Here is a 21,096-nt window from a genome sequence, read left to right on the forward strand (position 1 = left end):
CTGATTCCACATATCTGATTCCCCGCCTCTGTTTCCCCGACTCTGATTCCCTTCCTCTGATTCCCAACCTCTGATTCCACACCTCTGATTCCCAATATCTGATTCCCCGCCTCTATTTCCCCATATCTGAATCCCCGCCTCTGATTCCCCAACTCTGATTCCCCGCCTCTGATTCCCCAGCTCTGATTCCCCGACTCTGATTCCCGGCGTCCGATTCCCTGCCTCTGATTCCCCGCCTCTGATTCCCCATCTCTGATTCCCCGCCTCTGATTCCCCGTGTCTGATTCCCTGCCTCTGATTCCCCGCCTCTGATTCCCCGCCTCTGATTCCCTGACACTGAATCCCTGCCCCTGATTCCCCACCTCTGATTCCCCATATCTGATTCCCCGCCTCTGTTTCCCCGCCTCTGATTCCCCATATCTGATTCCCTGCCTCTGATTCCCCAACTCTGATTCCCTGCCTCTGATTGCCCACCTCTGATTCCCCGCGTCTGATACCCTGACTCTTGATTCCCCGCCTCTGATTCCCCATCTCTGATTCACCACCTCTGATTCCCGGCCTCTGATTCCCCATCTCTGATTCCGCACGTCCGATTCCCTGCCTATGATTCCCCACCTCTGATTCCCCGCCTCTGATTCCCCATATCTGATTCCCTGCCTCTGTTTCCCCGCCTCTGATTCCCTACCTCTGTTTCCCCATATCTGATTCCCCGCCTCTGATTCCCCACCTCTAATATCCCGCCTCTGATTCCCCAGCTCTGATTCCCCGCCTCTGATTCCCCGCATCTGATTCCCTGCCTTTGATTCCCCGCCTCTGATTCCAGGCCTCTGATTCCCATCATCTGATTCCGGCCTCTGATTCCCGGCCTCTGATTCCCTGCTTCTGATTCTGATTCCCTGCCTCTGATTCCCCATCTCTGATTCCGCACATCTGATTCCCTGCCTCTGATTCCCCACCTCTGATTCCCCATATCTGATTCCCCGCCTCTGTTTCCCCGCCTCTGATTCCCCGCCTCTGTTTCCCAATATCTAAGTCCCCACCTCTGATTCCCCAATTCTGATTCCCCACCTCTGATTCCCCAGCTCTGATTCCCCACCTCTGATTCCCCATATCTGATTCCCCGCCTCTGTTTCCCCGCCTCGGATTCCCCGCCTCAGTTTCCCCATATCTGATTCCCGGCCTCTGATTCCCCGCCTCTGATTCCCCGCCTCTGATTCCCTGCCTCAGATTCCCTGCCTCTGATTCCCTGCCTCTGATTACCCGCCTCTGATACCCTGCCTCTCTTTCCCTGCCTCTATTTCCGTGCCTCTTTCTCTGCATCTCGTTTCCCACATCTCATTTCCCCCTTCTGATAACCCGCATCAGATTTTCTGCCACAGATTCCCTGCCTCAGATTCCCTGCCTAAGATTCCCTGCATCAGATTCCCTTCATCTGATTCCCTGCCTCTGATTCCCCGCGGCTGATTCCCTGCCTCTGATTCCCAGCCTCTGTTTACCCGCCTGTTTCCCCGCCTCTGATTCACTACCTCATATTCGCCCCCTCAGATTCCCTGCCTCTGATTCCCTGCATCTGATTGCCCGCCTCTGATTCCCTGCCTCTGATTCCCCGCCTCTGATTCCCCGCCTCTGATTCCCCGCCTCTGATTCCCCACCTCTGATTCCCCACTTCTGATTCCCCGCCTCTGATTCCCCGCCTCTGATTCCCCGCCTCTGATTCCCCGCCTCTGATTCCCCACCTCTGATTCACTGCCTCCATTTCCGCTCAACTTTCCTGGCCTACGTTTCCCCACATATCTTTCCCCGCCTCTGAATTCCCGCCTCTGATTTCACGCCTCTGATTCCCCGCCTCTGATTCCCCGCCTCTGATTCCCAGCCTCTGATTCCCCTCCTCTGATACCCCGCTTCTGATTCCCCACCTCTGATTCCCCGCATCTGATTCCACGCCTCTGATTACCCGCCTCTGATACCCTGCCTCTCTTTCCCTGCCTCTATTTCCGTGCCTCTTTCTCTGCATCTCGTTTCCCACATCTCATTTCCCCCTTCTGATAACCCGCATCAGATTTTCTGCCACAGATTCCCTGCCTCAGATTCCCTGCCTAAGATTCCCTGCATCAGATTCCCTTCATCTGATTCCCTGCCTCTGATTCCCCGCGGCTGATTCCCTGCCTCTGATTCCCAGCCTCTGTTTACCCGCCTGTTTCCCCGCCTCTGATTCACTACCTCATATTCGCCCCCTCAGATTCCCTGCCTCTGATTCCCTGCATCTGATTGCCCGCCTCTGATTCCCTGCCTCTGATTCCCCGCCTCTGATTCCCCGCCTCTGATTCCCCGCCTCTGATTCCCCACCTCTGATTCCCCACTTCTGATTCCCCGCCTCTGATTCCCCGCCTCTGATTCCCCGCCTCTGATTCCCCGCCTCTGATTCCCCACCTCTGATTCACTGCCTCCATTTCCGCTCAACTTTCCTGGCCTACGTTTCCCCACATATCTTTCCCCGCCTCTGAATTCCCGCCTCTGATTTCACGCCTCTGATTCCCCGCCTCTGATTCCCCGCCTCTGATTCCCAGCCTCTGATTCCCCTCCTCTGATACCCCGCTTCTGATTCCCCACCTCTGATTCCCCGCATCTGATTCCCCGCATCTGATTCCCCGCCTCTGATTCCCCGCCTCTGATTCCCCGCCTCTGATTCCCCGCCTCTGATTCCCCGCCTCTGATTCCCCGCCTATGTTTACCAGCCTCTGTTTACCCGCCTGTTTCCCCGCCTCAGATTCCCTGCCTCAGATTCCCTGCATCAGATTCCCTTCATCTGATTCCCTGCCTCTGATTCCCTGCCTCTGATTCCCCGCCTCTGATTCCCCGCCTCTGATTCCCCACCTCAGATTCCCCCCTCTGATTCCCCGCCTCTGATTCCCCGCCTCTGATTCCCAGCCTCTGAATCCCCCCTCTGATTCCCCGCCTCTGATTCCCCGCCTCTGATTCCCCACATCAGATTCCCTGCCTCCGATTCCCTGCCTCAGATTCCCTGCCTCAGATTCCCTGCATCAGATTCCCTTCATCTGATTCCCTGCCTCTGATTCCCCGCCTCTGATTCCCCGCCACTGATTCGCCACCTCTGTCTCTACGCCTCTATTTTGCCTGCACTCTTTCCCCTCCACTCTTTCCGTGCCTCTCTTTCCCTCCCTCAATTTCAACAACTCTGTTTGATCTGTTCTGTGTAACTCATTTTCAAAATACAAGTTCCAACCACTATGTTTCGCCCATCTCTTTCGCCGCCTCTATTTATGCACCTATGTTTACCCGCTTCTGTTTACCCGCCTGTTTCCCCACATCTCTTTCCACACCTCTGATTCCACGCCTCTGATTCGCCGCCTCTGATTGCCCCCCTCTGATTCCCTGCCTCTGATACCCCGCCTCTGATTCGCCGCCTCTGATTCACCGCCTCCCTTTCCCCGCAACTTTCCTGGCCTACGTTTCCCCACATCTCTTTCCCCACCTCCTATTCCACGCCTCAGATTCGCCGTCTCTGATTTCCCGCCTCTGATTCCCTGCCTCTGATTCCCCGCCACTGATTCCCTGCCTCTGATTCCCCCCTCTGATTCCCGCCTCTGATTCCCCACCTCTGATTCCCCGCCTCTGATTCCCTGCCTCTCTTTCCCTGCCTCTATTTCCGTGCCTCTTTCTCTGCATCTCGTTTCCCAAATCTCATTTCCCCCTTCTGATAACCCTCATCAGATTCCCTGCCACAGATTCCCTGCCTCAGATTCCCTGCCTCAGATTCCCTGCATCAGATTCCCTTCATCTGATTCCCTTCCTCTGATTCCCCGCCTCTGATTCCCCACCTCTGACTCCCTGCATCAGATTCCCTGCCTCTGATTCCCTGCCTCTGATTCCCTGCCTCTGATTTCCTGCATCTGATTGCCCGCCTATGATTCTCCGCCTCTGATTCCCCGCCTCTGATTCCCCGCCTCTGATTCCCCGCCTCTGATTCCCCGCCTCTGATTCCCCGCATCTGATTCCCTGCCTCTGATAACCTGCCTCTGATTCCCTGCCTCTGATTCCCTGCCTCTGAGTCCCCACCTCTGATTCCCCGCGTCCGATTCCGCACCCATGTTTCACTGCCTCTGTTGCTATGCTTCTGATTTCCCGGCTCAGATTCACCGGCTCTGATTCCGCACCTCTGATTCCACGCCTCTCTTTCTGTGTCTCTGATTCCCCGCCTCTGATTCCACGCCTCTGATTACCCGCCTCTGATACCCTGCCTCTCTTTCCCTGCCTCTATTTCCGTGCCTCTTTCACTGCATCTCGTTTCCCACATCTCATTTCCCCCTTCTGATAACCCGCATCAGATTTTCTGCCACAGATTCCCTGCCTCAGATTCCCTGCATCAGATTCCCTGCCTCAGATTCCCTGCATCTGATTGCCCGCCTCTGATTCCCTGCCTCTGATTCCCTGCCTCTGATTCCCTGCATCTGATTGTCCGCCTCTGATTCCCTGCCTCTGATTCCCCGCCTCTGATTCCCCGCCTCTGATTCCGCGCCTCTGATTCCCCACCTCTGATTCCCCACTTCTGATTCCCCACCTCTGATTCCCCGCCTCTGATTCCCCGCCTCTGATTCCCCGCCTCTGATTCCCCACCTCTGATTCACTGCCTCTATTTCCGCTCAACTTTCCTGGCCTACGTTTCTCCACATATCTTTCCCCGCCTCTGAATTCCCGCCTCTGATTCCACGCCTCTGATTGCCCGCCTCTGATTCCCCACCTCTGATTCCCCGCCTCTGATTCCCCTCCTCTGATACCCCGCTTCTGATTCCCCACCTCTGATTCCCCGCATCTGATTCCCCGCATCTGATTCCCCGCCTCTGATTCCCCGCCTCTGATTCCCCGCCTCTGATTCCCCGCCTCTGATTCCCCGCCTATGTTTACCCGCCTCTGTTTACCCGCCTGTTTTCCCGCCTCAGATTCACTGCATCAGATTCCCTTCATCTGATTCCCTGCCTCTGATTCCCCGCCTCTGTTTACCCGACTGTTTCCCCGCCTCTGATTCACCACCTCATATTCGCCATCTCAGGTTCCCTGCCTCAGATTCCCTGCCTCAGATTCCCTGCATCAGATTCCCTTCATTTGATTCCATGCGTCTGATTCCCTGCCTCTGATTCCCTGCATCTGATTGCCCGCCTCTGATTCCCCGCCTCTGATTCCCCGCCTCTGATTCCCCACCTCGGATTCCCCACTTCTGATTCCCCGCGTCTGATTCCCCGCCTCTGATTCCCCGCCTCTGATTCCACGCCTCTGATTCCCCGCTTCTGATTCCCCGCCTCTGATTCCCCACTTCTGATTGCCCGCCTCTGATTCCACGCCTCTGATTCCCCGCCTCTGATTCCCCACCTCTGATTCCCCACTTCTGATTCCCCACCTCTGATTCCCCGCCTCTGATTCCACGCCTCTGATTCCCCACTTCTGAATCCCCACCTCTGATTCTCCGCCTCTGATACCCTGCCTCTGATAACTTTTTACTGATTCCCTGCCTCAGATTCCCTGCCTCCGATTCCCTGCCTCAGATTCCCTGCCTCAGATTCCCTGCATCAGATTCCCTTCATCTGATTCCCCGCCTCTGATTCCCCACCTCTGTCTCTACGCCTCTATTTTGCCTGCACTCTTTCCCCTCCACTCTTTCTGTGCCTCTCTTTCCCTCCCTCAATTTCAACAACTCTGTTTGATCTGTTCTGTGTACCTAATTTTCAACACACAAGTTCCAACCACTATGTTTCGCCCATCTCTTTCGCTGCCTCTATTTATGCAGCTATGTTTACCCGCTTCTGTTTAGCCGCCTGATTCCCCACATCTCTTTCCCCACCTCTGATTCCACGCCTCTGATTCCCCGCCTCTGATTCCCCGCCTCTGATTCCCCGCCTCTGATTCACCGCCTCCCTTTCCGCGCAACTTTCCTGGCCTACGTTTCCCCACATCTCTTTCCCCACCTCTGATTCCACGCCTCAGATTCGCCGCCTCTGATTTCCCGCCTCTGATTCCCTGCCTCTGATTCCCTGCCTCTGATTCCCCACCTCTGATTCCCCCCTCTGATTCCCCGCCTCTGATTCCCAGCCTCTGATTCCCCACCTCTGATTCCCCGCCTCTGATTCCCTGCCTGTCTTTCCCTGCCTCTATTTCCGTGCCTCTTTCTCTGCATCTCGTTTCCAACATCTCATTTCCCCCTTCTGATAACCCGCATCAGATTCCCTGCCACAGATTCCCTGCCTCAGATTCCCTGCCTCAGATTCCCTGCATCAGATTCCCTTCATCTGATTCCCTGCCTCTGATTCCCCGCCTCTGATTCCCCACCTCTGATTCCCTGCCTCAGATTCCCTGCCTCTGATTCCCTGCCTCTGATTCCCTGCCTCTGATTCCCCGCCTCTGATTCGCCGCCTCTGATTCACCGCCTCCCTTTCCGCGCAACTTTCCTGGCCTACGTTTCCCCACATGTCTTTCCACACCTCTGATTCCACCCCTCTGATTCGCCGCCTCTGATTGCCCCCCTCTGATTCCCTGCCTCTGATTCCCCGCCTCTGATTCGCCGCCTCTGATTCACCGCCTCCCTTTCCGCGCAACTTTCCTGGCCTACGTTTCCCCACATCTCTTTCCCCACCTCTGATTCCACGCCTCAGATTCGCCGTCTCTGATTTCCCGCCTCTGATTCCCTGCCTCTGATTCCTCGCCTCTGATTCCCTGCCTCTGATTCCCCATATCAGATTCCCCGCCTCTGATTCCCCAACTCTGATTCCCCGCTTCTGATTCCGCAGCTCTGAATCCCCGCCTCTGATTCCCCGCGTCTGATTCCCTGCCTCTGATTCCCCGCCTCTGATTCCCCATCTGTGATTCACAACCTCTGATGCCCCACCTCTGATTCCCCATATCTGATTCCCCGCCTCTGATTCCCCATATCTGATTCCCCGCCTCTGATTGCCCACCTCTGATTCCCCGCGTCTGATACCCTGCCTCTTGATTCACCACCTCTGATTCCCGGCCTCTGATTCCCCATCTCTGATTCCGCACGTCCGATTCCCTGCCTATGATTCCCCACCTCTGATTCCCCGCCTCTGATTCCCCATATCTGATTCCCTGCCTCTGTTTCCCCGCCTCTGATTCGCTACCTCTGTTTCCCCATATCTGATCCCCGCCTCTGATTCCCCACCTCTAATACCCCGCCTCTGATTCCCCAGCTCTGATTCCCCGCCTCTGATTCCCCGCATCTGATTCCCTGCCTTTGATTCCCCGCCTCTGATTCCAGGCCTCTGATTCCCATCATCTGATTCCGGCCTCTGATTCCCGGCCTCTGATTCCCTGCTTCTGATTCTGATTCCCTGCCTCTGATTCCCCATCTCTGATTCCGCACATCTGATTCCCTGCCTCTGATTCCCCACCTCTGATTCCCCATATCTGATTCCCCGCCTCTGTTTCCCCGCCTCTGATTCCCCGCCTCTGTTTCCCAATATCTAAGTCCCCACCTCTGATTCCCCAAATCTGATTCCCCACCTCTGATTCCCCAGCTCTGATTCCCCGCCTCTGATTCCCCGCATCTGATTCCCTGCATCTGATTCCAAGCCTCTGATTCCCTGCCTCTGATTCCCAACCTCTGATTCCCCACCTCTGATTCCCCATATCTGATTCCCCGCCTCTGTTTCCCCGCCTCGGATTCCCCGCCTCAGTTTCCCCATATCTGATTCCCGGCCTCTGATTCCCCGCCTCTGATTCCCCGCCTCTGATTCCCTGCCTCTGATTCCCGATCTCCGATTCCCTGCCTCTGATTCCCAACCTCTGATTCCCCACCTCTGATTCCCCATATCTGATTCCCCGCCTCTGTTTCCCCGCCTCTGATTCCCCGCCTCTGATTCCCAACTCTGATTCCCCGCCTCTGATTCCCCAGCTCTGATTCCCCGTGTTTGATTCCCTGCCTCTGATTCCCTGCCCTGATTTCCCATCTCTGTTTCACCGCCTTTGAATCGCCACCTCTGATTCCACATATCTGATTCCCCGCCTCTGTTTCCCCGACTCTGATTCCCTTCCTCTGATTCCCAACCTCTGATTCCACACCTCTGATTCCCAATATCTGATTCCCCGCCTCTATTTCCCCATATCTGAATCCCCGCCTCTGATTCCCCAACTCTGATTCCCCGCCTCTGATTCGCCAGCTCTGATTCCCCGACTCTGATTCCCGGCGTCCGATTCCCTGCCTCTGATTCCCCGCCTCTGATTCCCCATCTCTGATTCCCCGCCTCTGATTCCCCGTGTCTGATTCCCTGCCTCTGATTCCCCGCCTCTGATTCCCCGCCTCTGATTCCCTGACACTGAATCCCTGCCCCTGATTCCCCACCTCTGATTCCCCATATCTGATTCCCCGCCTCTGTTTCCCCGCCTCTGATTCCCCATATCTGATTCCCTGCCTCTGATTCCCCAACTCTGATTCCCTGCCTCTGATTGCCCACCTCTGATTCCCCGCGTCTGATACCCTGACTCTTGATTCCCCGCCTCTGATTCCCCATCTCTGATTCACCACCTCTGATTCCCGGCCTCTGATTCCCCATCTCTGATTCCGCACGTCCGATTCCCTGCCTATGATTCCCCACCTCTGATTCCCCGCCTCTGATTCCCCATATCTGATTCCCTGCCTCTGTTTCCCCGCCTCTGATTCCCTACCTCTGTTTCCCCATATCTGATTCCCCGCCTCTGATTCCCCACCTCTAATATCCCGCCTCTGATTCCCCAGCTCTGATTCCCCGCCTCTGATTCCCCGCATCTGATTCCCTGCCTTTGATTCCCCGCCTCTGATTCCAGGCCTCTGATTCCCATCATCTGATTCCGGCCTCTGATTCCCGGCCTCTGATTCCCTGCTTCTGATTCTGATTCCCTGCCTCTGATTCCCCATCTCTGATTCCGCACATCTGATTCCCTGCCTCTGATTCCCCACCTCTGATTCCCCATATCTGATTCCCCGCCTCTGTTTCCCCGCCTCTGATTCCCCGCCTCTGTTTCCCAATATCTAAGTCCCCACCTCTGATTCCCCAATTCTGATTCCCCACCTCTGATTCCCCAGCTCTGATTCCCCACCTCTGATTCCCCATATCTGATTCCCCGCCTCTGTTTCCCCGCCTCGGATTCCCCGCCTCAGTTTCCCCATATCTGATTCCCGGCCTCTGATTCCCCGCCTCTGATTCCCCGCCTCTGATTCCCTGCCTCTGATTCCCGATCTCCGATTCCCTGCCTCTGATTCCCAACCTCTGATTCCCCACCTCTGATTCCCCATATCTGATTCCCCGCCTCTGTTTCCCCGCCTCTGATTCCCCGCCTCTGATTCCCAACTCTGATTCCCCGCCTCTGATTCCCCAGCTCTAATTCCCCGTGTTTGATTCCCTGCCTCTGATTCCCTGCCCTGATTCCCCATCTCTGTTTCACCGCCTTTGAATCGCCACCTCTGATTCCACATATCTGATTCCCCGCCTCTGTTTCCCCGACTCTGATTCCCTTCATCTGATTCCCAACCTCTGATTCCACACCTCTGATTCCCCATATCTGATTCCCCGCCTCTATTTCCCCATATCTGAATCCCCGCCTCTGATTCCCCAACTCTGATTCCCCGCCTCTGATTCCCCAGCTCTGATTCCCCGACTCTGATTCCCGGCGTCCGATTCCCTGCCTCTGATTCCCCGCCTCTGATTCCCCATATCTGATTCCCCGCCTCTGATTGCCCACCTCTGATTCCCCGCCTCTGATTCGCCAGCTCTGATTCCCCGCCTCTGATTCCCCGCATCTTATTCCCTGCCTCTGATTCCCCGCCTCTGATTCCCCATCTCTGATTCACCGCCTTTGATTCACACCTCTGATTCCCCATATCTGATTCCCCACCTCTGTTTCCCGGCCTCTGATTCCCCGCCTCTGATTCTCCATATCTCATTCCCCGCCTCTGAATCCCCATCTCTGATTCCCGGACTCTGATTCCCCACCTCTGATTCCCGGCCTCTTATTCCCAGCATCTGATTCCCGGCCTCTGATTCCTGGCCTCTGATTCCCCGCTTCTGATTCTGATTCCCTGCCTCTGATTCCCCATCTCTGATTCCGCACATCTGATTCCCTGCCTCTGATTCCCCACCTCTGATTCCCCATATCTGATTCCCCGCCTCTGTTTCCCCGCCTCTGATTCCCCGCCTCTGTTTCCCTATATCTAATTCCCCACCTCTGATGCCCCAACTCTGATACCCCGCCTCTGATTCCCCAGCTCTGATTCCCTGCCTCTGATTCCCCGCATCCGATTCCCCATATCTGATTCCCGGCCTCTGTTTCCCCGCCTCTGATTCCCCGCCTCTGTTTCCCCATATCTGATTCCCCGCCTCTGATTCCCAACTATGATTCCCCGCCTCTGATTCCCCAGCTCTGATTCCCTGCGTCTGATTCCCTGCGTTCTATTCCCTGCCTCTGATTCCCCGCCTGTGATTCCCCATCACTGATTCACCACCTCAGATTCCCCACCTCTGATTCCCCATATCTAATTCCCCGCCTCTGTTTGCCCGCCTCTGATTCCCCGCCTCTGTTTCCCCATATCTGATTCCCCGTCTCTGAATCCCCAACTCTGATTCCCTGCCTCTGATTCCCCAGCTCTGATTCCCCGCCTTTGATTCCCCCCGTCTGATTCCCAGCCTCTGAATCCCCGTGTCTGATTTCCTGCCTCTGATTCCCCGCCTCTGATTCCCCATCCCTGTTCCTCTGATTCCCCACATCTGATTCCCCATCTCTGATTCCACACATCCGATTCCCTGCCTCTGATTCCCCAACTCTGATTCCCCACCTCTGATTCCCCACCTCTGATTCCCCGTGTCTGATTCCCTGCCTCTGATTCCCCGCCTCTGAATCCCAGCCTCTGATTCCCCATATCTGATTCCCCGCCTCTGATTCCCTGCCTCTGATTCCCCAGCTCTGATTCCCAGCCTTTGATTCCCCCCGTCTGATTCTCAGCCTCTGAATACCCGTGTCTGATTTCCTGCCTCTGATTCCCCGCCTCTGATTCCCCATCTCTGATTCACCGCCTCTGATTCCCCATCTCTGATTCCCCACCTCTGATTCCCCATATCTGATTCCCCACCTCTGATTCCCCGTGTCTGATTCCCTGCCTCTGATTCCCCGCCTCTGAATCCCAGCCTCTGATTCCCCATATCTGATTCCCCGCCTCTGATTCCCTGCCTCTGATTCCCCAGCTCTGATTCCCCGCCTTTGATTCCCCCCGTCTGATTCTCAGCCTCTGAATCCCCGTGTCTGATTTCCTGCCTCTGATTCCCCGCCTCTGATTCCCCATCTCTGATTCACCGCCTCTGATTCCCCATCTCTGATTCCCCACCTCTGATTCCCCATATCTGATTCCCTGCCTCTGTTTCCCCGCCTCTGATTCCCCACCTCTGTTTCCCCATATCTGATTCCCCGCCTCTGATTCCCCAACTCTAATACCCCGCCTCTGATTCCCAAGCTCTGATTCCCCGCCTCTGATTCCCTGCATCTGATTCCCTGCCTCTGATTCCCCGCCTCTGATTCCAGGCCTCTGATTCCCAGCATCTGATTCCGGCCTCTGATTCCCGGCCTCTGATTCCCTGCTTCTGATTCTGATTCCCTGCCTCTGATTCCCCATCTCTGATTCCGCACATCTGATTCCTTGCCTCTGATTCCCCACCTCTGATTCCCCATATCTTATTCCCCGCCTGGGTTTCCCCGCCTCTGATTGCCCGCCTCTGTTTCCCAATATCTAAGTCCCCGCCTCTGATTCCCCAAATCTGATTCCCCACCTCTGATTCCCCAGCTCTGATTCCCCGCCTCTGATTCCCCGCATCTGATTCCCTGCATCTGATTCCAAGCCTCTGATTCCCTGCCTCTGATTCCCAACCTCTGATTCCCCATCTCTGATTCCCCATATCTGATTCCCCGCCTCTGTTTCCCCTCCTCGGATTCCCCGCCTCTGTTTCCCCATATCTGATTCCCGGCCTCTGATTCCCCGCCTCTGATTCCCCGCCTCTGATTCCCTGCCTCTGATTCCCCATCTCCGATTCCCCTCGTCTAATACCCCGCCTCTGATTCTCCGAGACTGATTCACCGCATCTGATTCCACACCTCTGATTCCCCGCCTCTGATTCCCCGCCTCTGATTCCCCGCCTCTGATTCCCCGCCTCTGATTCCCCGCCTATGTTTACCCGCCTCTGATTCCCCGCCTCTGATTCCACGCCTCTGATTCCCCGCCTCTGATTCCCCGCCTCTAATTCCCCGCCTCTGATACCGCACCTCTGATGTCCCGCATCTGATTCCCTGCATCTGATTCCCCGCCTCAGATTCCCCGCCTCCGATTTCCCGGCTCTGATTCCCCGCCTCTGATTCCCCACCTATGTTTACCCGCCTCTGTTTACTCGCCTGTTTTCCCGCCTCTGGTTCCCCAACACAGATTCCCTGCCTCAGATTCCCTGCCTCTGATTCCCTGCCTCTGATTCCCTGCCTCTGATTCCCTGCATCTGATTGCCCGCCTCTGATTCCCCGCCTCTGATTCCCCGCCTCTGATTCCCCACCTCTGATTCCCCACTTCTGATTCCCCGCCTCTGATTCACCGCCTCTGTTTCCCCGCCTCTGATTCCCCGCCTCTGATTCCCCACTTCTGATTGCCCGCCTCTGATTCCCTGCCTCTGATTCCCCGCCTCTGATTCCCCACATCTGATTCCCCACTTCTGATTCCCCGCCTCTGATTCCCCGCCTCTGATTCCACGCCTCTGATTCCCCGCCTCTGATTCCCCGCCTCTGATTCCCCGCCTCTGATTCCCCTCATCTAATACCCCACCTCTGATTCCCCGCCTCTGATTCCCCGCATCTGATTCCCCGCCTCTGATTCCCCGCCTCTGATTCACCGCCTCTGATTCCCCGCCTCTGATTCCCTGCCTCTGATTCCCCGCCTATGTTTACCCGCCTCTGTTTACCCGCCTGTTTCCCCGCCTCTGATTCCCCACCTCAGATTCGCTACCTCAGATTCCGTGACTCTGATTCCCTGCCTCTGATTCCCTGCCTCTGATTCCCTGCATCTGAATGCCCATCTCTGATTCTCAACCTCTGATACCCCGCCTCTGATTCCCCACCTCTGATTCCCCGCTTCTGATTCCCCGCCTCTGATTCCCCGCCTCTGATTCCCCGCCTCTGATTCCCCGCCTCTGATTCCCCACCTCTGATTCACTGCCTCCCTTTCCGCTCAACTTTCCTGGCCTACGTTTCCCCACATATCTTTCCCCGCCTCTGATTCCCTGCCTCTGATTCCCCGCCTCTGATTCCCCACCTCTGATTCCCCACCACTGTCTCTACGCCTCTCTTTTGCCTGCACTCTTTCCCCTCCACTCTTTCCGTGCCTCTCTTTCCCTCCCTCAATTTCAAAAACTCTGTTTGATCTTTTCTGTGTAACTCATTTTCAACATACAAGTTCCAACCACTATGTTTCGCCCATCTCTTTCGCCGCCTCTATTTATTCACCTATGTTTACCCGCTTCTGTTTACCCGCCTGTTTCCCAACATCTCTTTCCCCACCTCTGATTCCACGCCTCTGATTCGCCGCCTCTGATTGCCCCCCTCTGATTCCCTGCCTCTGATTCCCCGCCTCTGATTCCCCGCCTCTGATTCACCGCCTCCCTTTCCGTGCATCTTTCCTGGCCTACGTTTCCCCACATCTCTTTCCCCACCTCTGATTCCACGCCTCAGATTCGCCGTCTCTGATTTCCCGCCTCTGATTCCCTGCCTCTGATTCCCCGCCTCTGATTCCACGCCTCTGATTCCCCCCTCTGATTCCCCGCCTCTGATTCCCCGCCTCTGATTCCCCACCTCTGATTCCCCGCCTCTGATTCCCTGCCTCTCTTTCCCTGCCTCTATTTCCGTGCCTCTTTCTCTGCATCTCGTTTCCCAAATCTCATTTCCCCCTTCTGATAACCCTCATCAGATTCCCTGCCACAGATTCCCTGCCTCAGATTCCCTGCCTCAGATTCCCTGCATCAGAGTCCCTTCATCTGATTCCCTGCCTCTGATTCCCCGCCTCTGATTCCCCACCTCTGACTCCCTGCCTCAGATTCCATGCCTCTGATTCCCTGCCTCTGATTCCCTGCCTCTGATTTCCTGCATCTGATTGCCCGCCTATGATTCTCCGCCTCTGATTCCCCGCCTCTGATTCCCCACCTCTCATTCTCCGCCTCTGATTCCACGCCTCTGATTCCCCGCATCTGATTCCCTGCCTCTGATAACCTGCCTCTGATTCCCTGCCTCCGATTCCCTGCCTCTGAGTCCCCACCTCTGATTCCCCGCGTCCGATTCCGCACCCATGTTTCACCGCCTCTGTTGCTATGCTTCTGATTTCCCGGCTCAGATTCACCGGCTCTGATTCTGCACCTCTGATTCCACGCCTCTCTTTCTGTGTCTCTGATTCCCCGCCTCTGATTCCACGCCTCTGATTACCCGCCTCTGATACCCTGCCTCTCTTTCCCTGCCTCTATTTCCGTGCCTCTTTCTCTGCATCTCGTTTCCCACATCTCATTTCCCCCTTCTGATAACCCGCATCAGATTTTCTGCCACAGATTCCCTGCCTCAGATTCCCTGCCTAAGATTCCCTGCATCAGATTCCCTTCATCTGATTCCCTGCCTCTGATTCCCCGCGGCTGATTCCCTGCCTCTGATTCCCAGCCTCTGTTTACCCGCCTGTTTCCCCGCCTCTGATTCACTACCTCATATTCGCCCCCTCAGATTCCCTGCCTCTGATTCCCTGCATCTGATTGCCCGCCTCTGATTCCCTGCCTCTGATTCCCTGCCTCTGATTCCCCGCCTCTGATTCCCCGCCTCTGATTCCCCACCTCTGATTCCCCACTTCTGATTCCCCGCCTCTGATTCCCCGCCTCTGATTCCCCGCCTCTGATTCCCCGCCTCTGATTCCCCACCTCTGATTCACTGCCTCCATTTCCGCTCAACTTTCCTGGCCTACGTTTCCCCACATATCTTTCCCCGCCTCTGAATTCCCGCCTCTGATTTCACGCCTCTGATTCCCCGCCTCTGATTCCCCGCCTCTGATTCCCAGCCTCTGATTCCCCTCCTCTGATACCCCGCTTCTGATTCCACACCTCTGATTCCCCGCATCTGATTCCCCGCATCTGATTCCCCGCCTCTGATTCCCCGCCTCTGATTCCCCACCTCTGATTCCCCGCCTCTGATTCCCCGCCTCTGATTCCCCGCCTATGTTTACCAGCCTCTGTTTACCCGCCTGTTTCCCCGCCTCAGATTCCCTGCCTCAGATTCCCTGCATCAGATTCCCTTCATCTGATTCCCTGCCTCTGATTCCCTGCCTCTGATTCCCCGCCTCTGATTCCCCGCCTCTGATTCCCCACCTCAGATTCCCCCCTCTGATTCCCCGCCTCTGATTCCCCGCCTCTGATTCCCAGCCTCTGAATCCCCCCTCTGATTCCCCGCCTCTGATTCCCCGCCTCTGATTCCCCACATCAGATTCCCTGCCTCCGATTCCCTGCCTCAGATTCCCTGCCTCAGATTCCCTGCATCAGATTCCCTTCATCTGATTCCCTGCCTCTGATTCCCCGCCTCTGATTCCCCGCCACTGATTCGCCACCTCTGTCTCTACGCCTCTATTTTGCCTGCACTCTTTCCCCTCCACTCTTTCCGTGCCTCTCTTTCCCTCCCTCAATTTCAACAACTCTTTTTGATCTGTTCTGTGTAACTCATTTTCAAAATACAAGTTCCAACCACTATGTTTCGCCCATCTCTTTCGCCGCCTCTATTTATGCACCTATGTTTACCCGCTTCTGTTTACCCGCCTGTTTCCCCACATCTCTTTCCACACCTCTGATTCCACGCCTCTGATTCGCCGCCTCTGATTGCCCCCCTCTGATTCCCTGCCTCTGATACCCCGCCTCTGATTCGCCGCCTCTGATTCACCGCCTCCCTTTCCCCGCAACTTTCCTGGCCTACGTTTCCCCACATCTCTTTCCCCACCTCCTATTCCACGCCTCAGATTCGCCGTCTCTGATTTCCCGCCTCTGATTCCCTGCCTCTGATTCCCCGCCTCTGATTCCCTGCCTCTGATTCCCCCCTCTGATTCCCGCCTCTGATTCCCCACCTCTGATTCCCCGCCTCTGATTCCCTGCCTCTCTTTCCCTGCCTCTATTTCCGTGCCTCTTTCTCTGCATCTCGTTTCCCAAATCTCATTTCCCCCTTCTGATAACCCTCATCAGATTCCCTGCCACAGATTCCCTGCCTCAGATTCCCTGCCTCAGATTCCCTGCATCAGATTCCCTTCATCTGATTCCCTGCCTCTGATTCCCCGCCTCTGATTCACCACCTCTGACTCCCTGCATCAGATTCCCTGCCTCTGATTCCCTGCCTCTGATTCCCTGCCTCTGATTTCCTGCATCTGATTGCCCGCCTATGATTCTCCGCCTCTGATTCCCCGCCTCTGATTCCCCGCCTCTGATTCCCCGCCTCTGATTCCCCGCCTCTGATTCCCCGCATCTGATTCCCTGCCTCTGATAACCTGCCTCTGATTCCCTGCCTCTGATTCCCTGCCTCTGAGTCCCCACCTCTGATTCCCCGCGTCCGATTCCGCACCCATGTTTCACTGCCTCTGTTGCTATGCTTCTGATTTCCCGGCTCAGATTCACCGGCTCTGATTCCGCACCTCTGATTCCACGCCTCTCTTTCTGTGTCTCTGATTCCCCGCCTCTGATTCCACGCCTCTGATTACCCGCCTCTGATACCCTGCCTCTCTTTCCCTGCCTCTATTTCCGTGCCTCTTTCACTGCATCTCGTTTCCCACATCTCATTTCCCCCTTCTGATAACCCGCATCAGATTTTCTGCCACAGATTCCCTGCCTCAGATTCCCTGCCTCAGATTCCCTGCATCAGATTCCCTGCCTCAGATTCCCTGCATCTGATTGCCCGCCTCTGATTCCCTGCCTCTGATTCCCTGCCTCTGATTCCCTGCATCTGATTGTCCGCCTCTGATTCCCTGCCTCTGATTCCCCGCCTCTGATTCCCCGCCTCTGATTCCGCGCCTCTGATTCCCCACCTCTGATTCCCCACTTCTGATTCCCCGCCTCTGATTCCCCGCCTCTGATTCCCCGCCTCTGATTCCCCGCCTCTGATTCCCCACCTCTGATTCACTGCCTCTATTTCCGCTCAACTTTCCTGGCCTACGTTTCTCCACATATCTTTCCCCGCCTCTGAATTCCCGCCTCTGATTCCACGCCTCTGATTCCCCGCCTCTGATTCCCCACCTCTGATTCCCCGCCTCTGATTCCCCTCCTCTGATACCCCGCTTCTGATTCCCCACCTCTGATTCCCCGCATCTGATTCCCCGCATCTGATTCCCCGCCTCTGATTCCCCGCCTCTGATTCCCCGCCTCTGATTCCCCGCCTCTGATTCCCCGCCTATGTTTACCCGCCTCTGTTTACCCGCCTGTTTTCCCGCCTCAGATTCACTGCATCAGATTCCCTTCATCTGATTCCCTGCCTCTGATTCCCCGCCTCTGTTTACCCGACTGTTTCCCCGCCTCTGATTCACCACCTCATATTCGCCATCTCAGGTTCCCTGCCTCAGATTCCCATCCTCAGATTCCCTGCATCAGATTCCCTTCATTTGATTCCCTGCGTCTGATTCCCTGCCTCTGATTCCCTGCATCTGATTGCCCGCCTCTGATTCCCCGCCTCTGATTCCCCGCCTCTGATTCCCCACCTCTGATTCCCCACTTCTGATTCCCCGCGTCTGATTCCCCGCCTCTGATTCCCCGCCTCTGATTCCACGCCTCTGATTCCCCGCTTCTGATTCCCCGCCTCTGATTCCCCACTTCTGATTGCCCGCCTCTGATTCCACGCCTCTGATTCCCCGCCTCTGATTCCCCACCTCTGATTCCCCACTTCTGATTCCCCACCTCTGATTCCCCGCCTCTGATTCCACGCCTCTGATTCCCCACTTCTGAATCCCCACCTCTGATTCTCCACCTCTGATACCCTGCCTCTGATAACTTTTTACTGATTCCCTGCCTCAGATTCCCTGCCTCCGATTCCCTGCCTCAGATTCCCTGCCTCAGATTCCCTGCATCAGATTCCCTTCATCTGATTCCCCGCCTCTGATTCCCCACCTCTGTCTCTACGCCTCTATTTTGCCTGCACTCTTTCCCCTCCACTCTTTCTGTGCCTCTCTTTCCCTCCCTCAATTTCAACAACTCTGTTTGATCTGTTCTGTGTACCTAATTTTCAACACACAAGTTCCAACCACTATGTTTCGCCCATCTCTTTCGCTGCCTCTATTTATGCAGCTATGTTTACCCGCTTCTGTTTAGCCGCCTGATTCCCCACATCTCTTTCCCCACCTCTGATTCCACGCCTCTGATTCCCCGCCTCTGATTCCCCGCCTCTGATTCCCCGCCTCTGATTCACCGCCTCCCTTTCCGCGCAACTTTCCTGGCCTACGTTTCCCCACATCTCTTTCCCCACCTCTGATTCCACGCCTCAGATTCGCCGCCTCTGATTTCCCGCCTCTGATTCCCTGCCTCTGATTCCCTGCCTCTGATTCCCCACCTCTGATTCCCCCCTCTGATTCCCCGCCTCTGATTCCCAGCCTCTGATTCCCCACCTCTGATTCCCCGCCTCTGATTCCCTGCCTGTCTTTCCCTGCCTCTATTTCCGTGCCTCTTTCTCTGCATCTCGTTTCCAACATCTCATTTCCCCCTTCTGATAACCCGCATCAGATTCCCTGCCACAGATTCCCTGCCTCAGATTCCCTGCCTCAGATTCCCTGCATCAGATTCCCTTCATCTGATTCCCTGCCTCTGATTCCCCGCCTCTGATTCCCCACCTCTGATTCCCTGCCTCAGATTCCCTGCCTCTGATTCCCTGCCTCTGATTCCCTGCCTCTGATTCCCCGCCTCTGATTCGCCGCCTCTGATTCACCGCCTCCCTTTCCGCGCAACTTTCCTGGCCTACGTTTCCCCACATCTCTTTCCACACCTCTGATTCCACCCCTCTGATTCGCCGCCTCTGATTGCCCCCCTCTGATTCCCTGCCTCTGATTCCCCGCCTCTGATTCGCCGCCTCTGATTCACCGCCTCCCTTTCCGCGCAACTTTCCTGGCCTACGTTTCCCCACATCTCTTTCCCCACCTCTGATTCCACGCCTCAGATTCGCCGTCTCTGATTTCCCGCCTCTGATTCCCTGCCTCTGATTCCCCGCCTCTGATTCCCTGCCTCTGATTCCCCCCTCTGATTCCCCGCCTCTGATTCCCCACCTCTGATTCCCCGCCTCTGATTCCCTGCCTCTCTTTCCCTGCCTCTATTTCCGTGCCTCTTTCTCTGCATCTCGTTTCCCAAATCTCATTTCCCCCTTCTGATAACCCTCATCAGATTCCCTGCCACAGATTCCCTGCCTCAGATTCCCTGCCTCAGATTCCCTGCATCAGATTCCCTTCATCTGATTCCCTGCCTCTGATTCCCCGCCTCTGATTCCCCACCTCTGACTCCCTGCCTCAGATTCCCTGCCTCTGATTCCCTGCCTCTGATTCCCTGCCTCTGATTTCCTGCATCTGATTGCCCGCCTATGATTCTCCGCCTCTGATTCCCCGCCTCTGATTCCCCGCCTCTGATTCCCCGCCTCTGATTCCCCGCCTCTGATTCCCCGCATCTGATTCCCTGCCTCTGATAACCTGCCTCTGATTCCCTGCCTCTGATTCCCTGCCTCTGAGTCCCCACCTCTGATTCCCCGCGTCCGATTCCGCATCCATGTTTCACCGCCTCTGTTGCTATGCTTCTGATTTCCCGGCTCAGATTCACCGGCTCTGATTCCGCACCTCTGATTCCACGCCTCTCTTTCTGTGTCTCTGATTCCCCGCCTCTGATTCCACGCCTCTGATTACCCGCCTCTGATACCCTGCCTCTCTTTCCCTGCCTCTATTTCCGTGCCTCTTTCAGTGCATCTCGTTTCCCACATCTCATTTCCCCCTTCTGATAACCCGCATCAGATTTTCTGCCACAGATTCCCTGCCTCAGATTCCCTGACTCAGATTCCCTGCATCAGATTCCCTGCCTCAGATTCCCTGCATCTGATTGCCCGCCTCTGATTCCCTGCCTCTGATTCCTTGCCTCTGATTCCCTGCATCTGATTGTCCGCCTCTGATTCCCTGCCTCTGATTCCCCGCCTCTGATTCCCCGCCTCTGATTCCCCGCCTCTGATTCCCCACCTCTGATTCCCCACTTCTGATTCCCCGCCTCTGATTCCCCGCCTCTGATTCCCCGCCTCTGATTCCCCGCTTCTGATTCCCCACCTCTGATTCACTGCCTCCATTTCCGCTCAACTTTCCTGGCCTACGTTTCCCCACATATCTTTCCCCGCCTCTGAATTCCCTCCTCTGATTCCACGCCTCTGATTCCCCGCCTCTGATTCCCCACCTCTGATTCCCCGCCTCTGATTCCCCTCCTCTGATACCCCGCTTCTGATTCCCCACCTCTGATTCCCCGCATCTGATTCCCCGCATCTGATTCCCCGCCTCTGATTCCCCGCCTCTGATTCCCCGCCTCTTATTCCCCGCCTCTGATTCCCCGCCTATGTTTACCCGCCTCTGTTTACCCGCCTGTTTTCCCGCCTCAGATTCCCTGCCTCAGATTCACTGCATCAGATTCCCTTCATCTGATTCCCTGCCTCTGATTCCCCGCCTCTGTTTACCCGACTGTTTCCCCGCCTCTGATTCACCACCTCATATTCGCCATCTCAGGTTCCCTGCCTCAGATTCCCTGCCTCAGATTCCCTGCATCAGATTCCCTTCATTTGATTCCCTGCGTCTGATTCCCTGCCTCTGATTCCCTGCATCTGATTGCCCGCCTCTGATTCCCCGCCTCTGATTCCCCGCCTCTGATTCCCCACCTCTGATTCCCCACGTCTGATTCCCCGCCTCTGATTCCCCGCCTCTGATTCCCCGCCTCTGATTCACCGCCTCTGATTCCCCGCCTCTGATTCCCCACCTCTGATTCCCCACTTCTGATTGCCCGCCTCTGATTCCACGCC

This window comes from Narcine bancroftii, unplaced genomic scaffold, assembly GCF_036971445.1.
Source record: "Narcine bancroftii isolate sNarBan1 unplaced genomic scaffold, sNarBan1.hap1 Scaffold_151, whole genome shotgun sequence".
In the NCBI taxonomy this organism is placed as follows: domain Eukaryota; kingdom Metazoa; phylum Chordata; class Chondrichthyes; order Torpediniformes; family Narcinidae; genus Narcine; species Narcine bancroftii.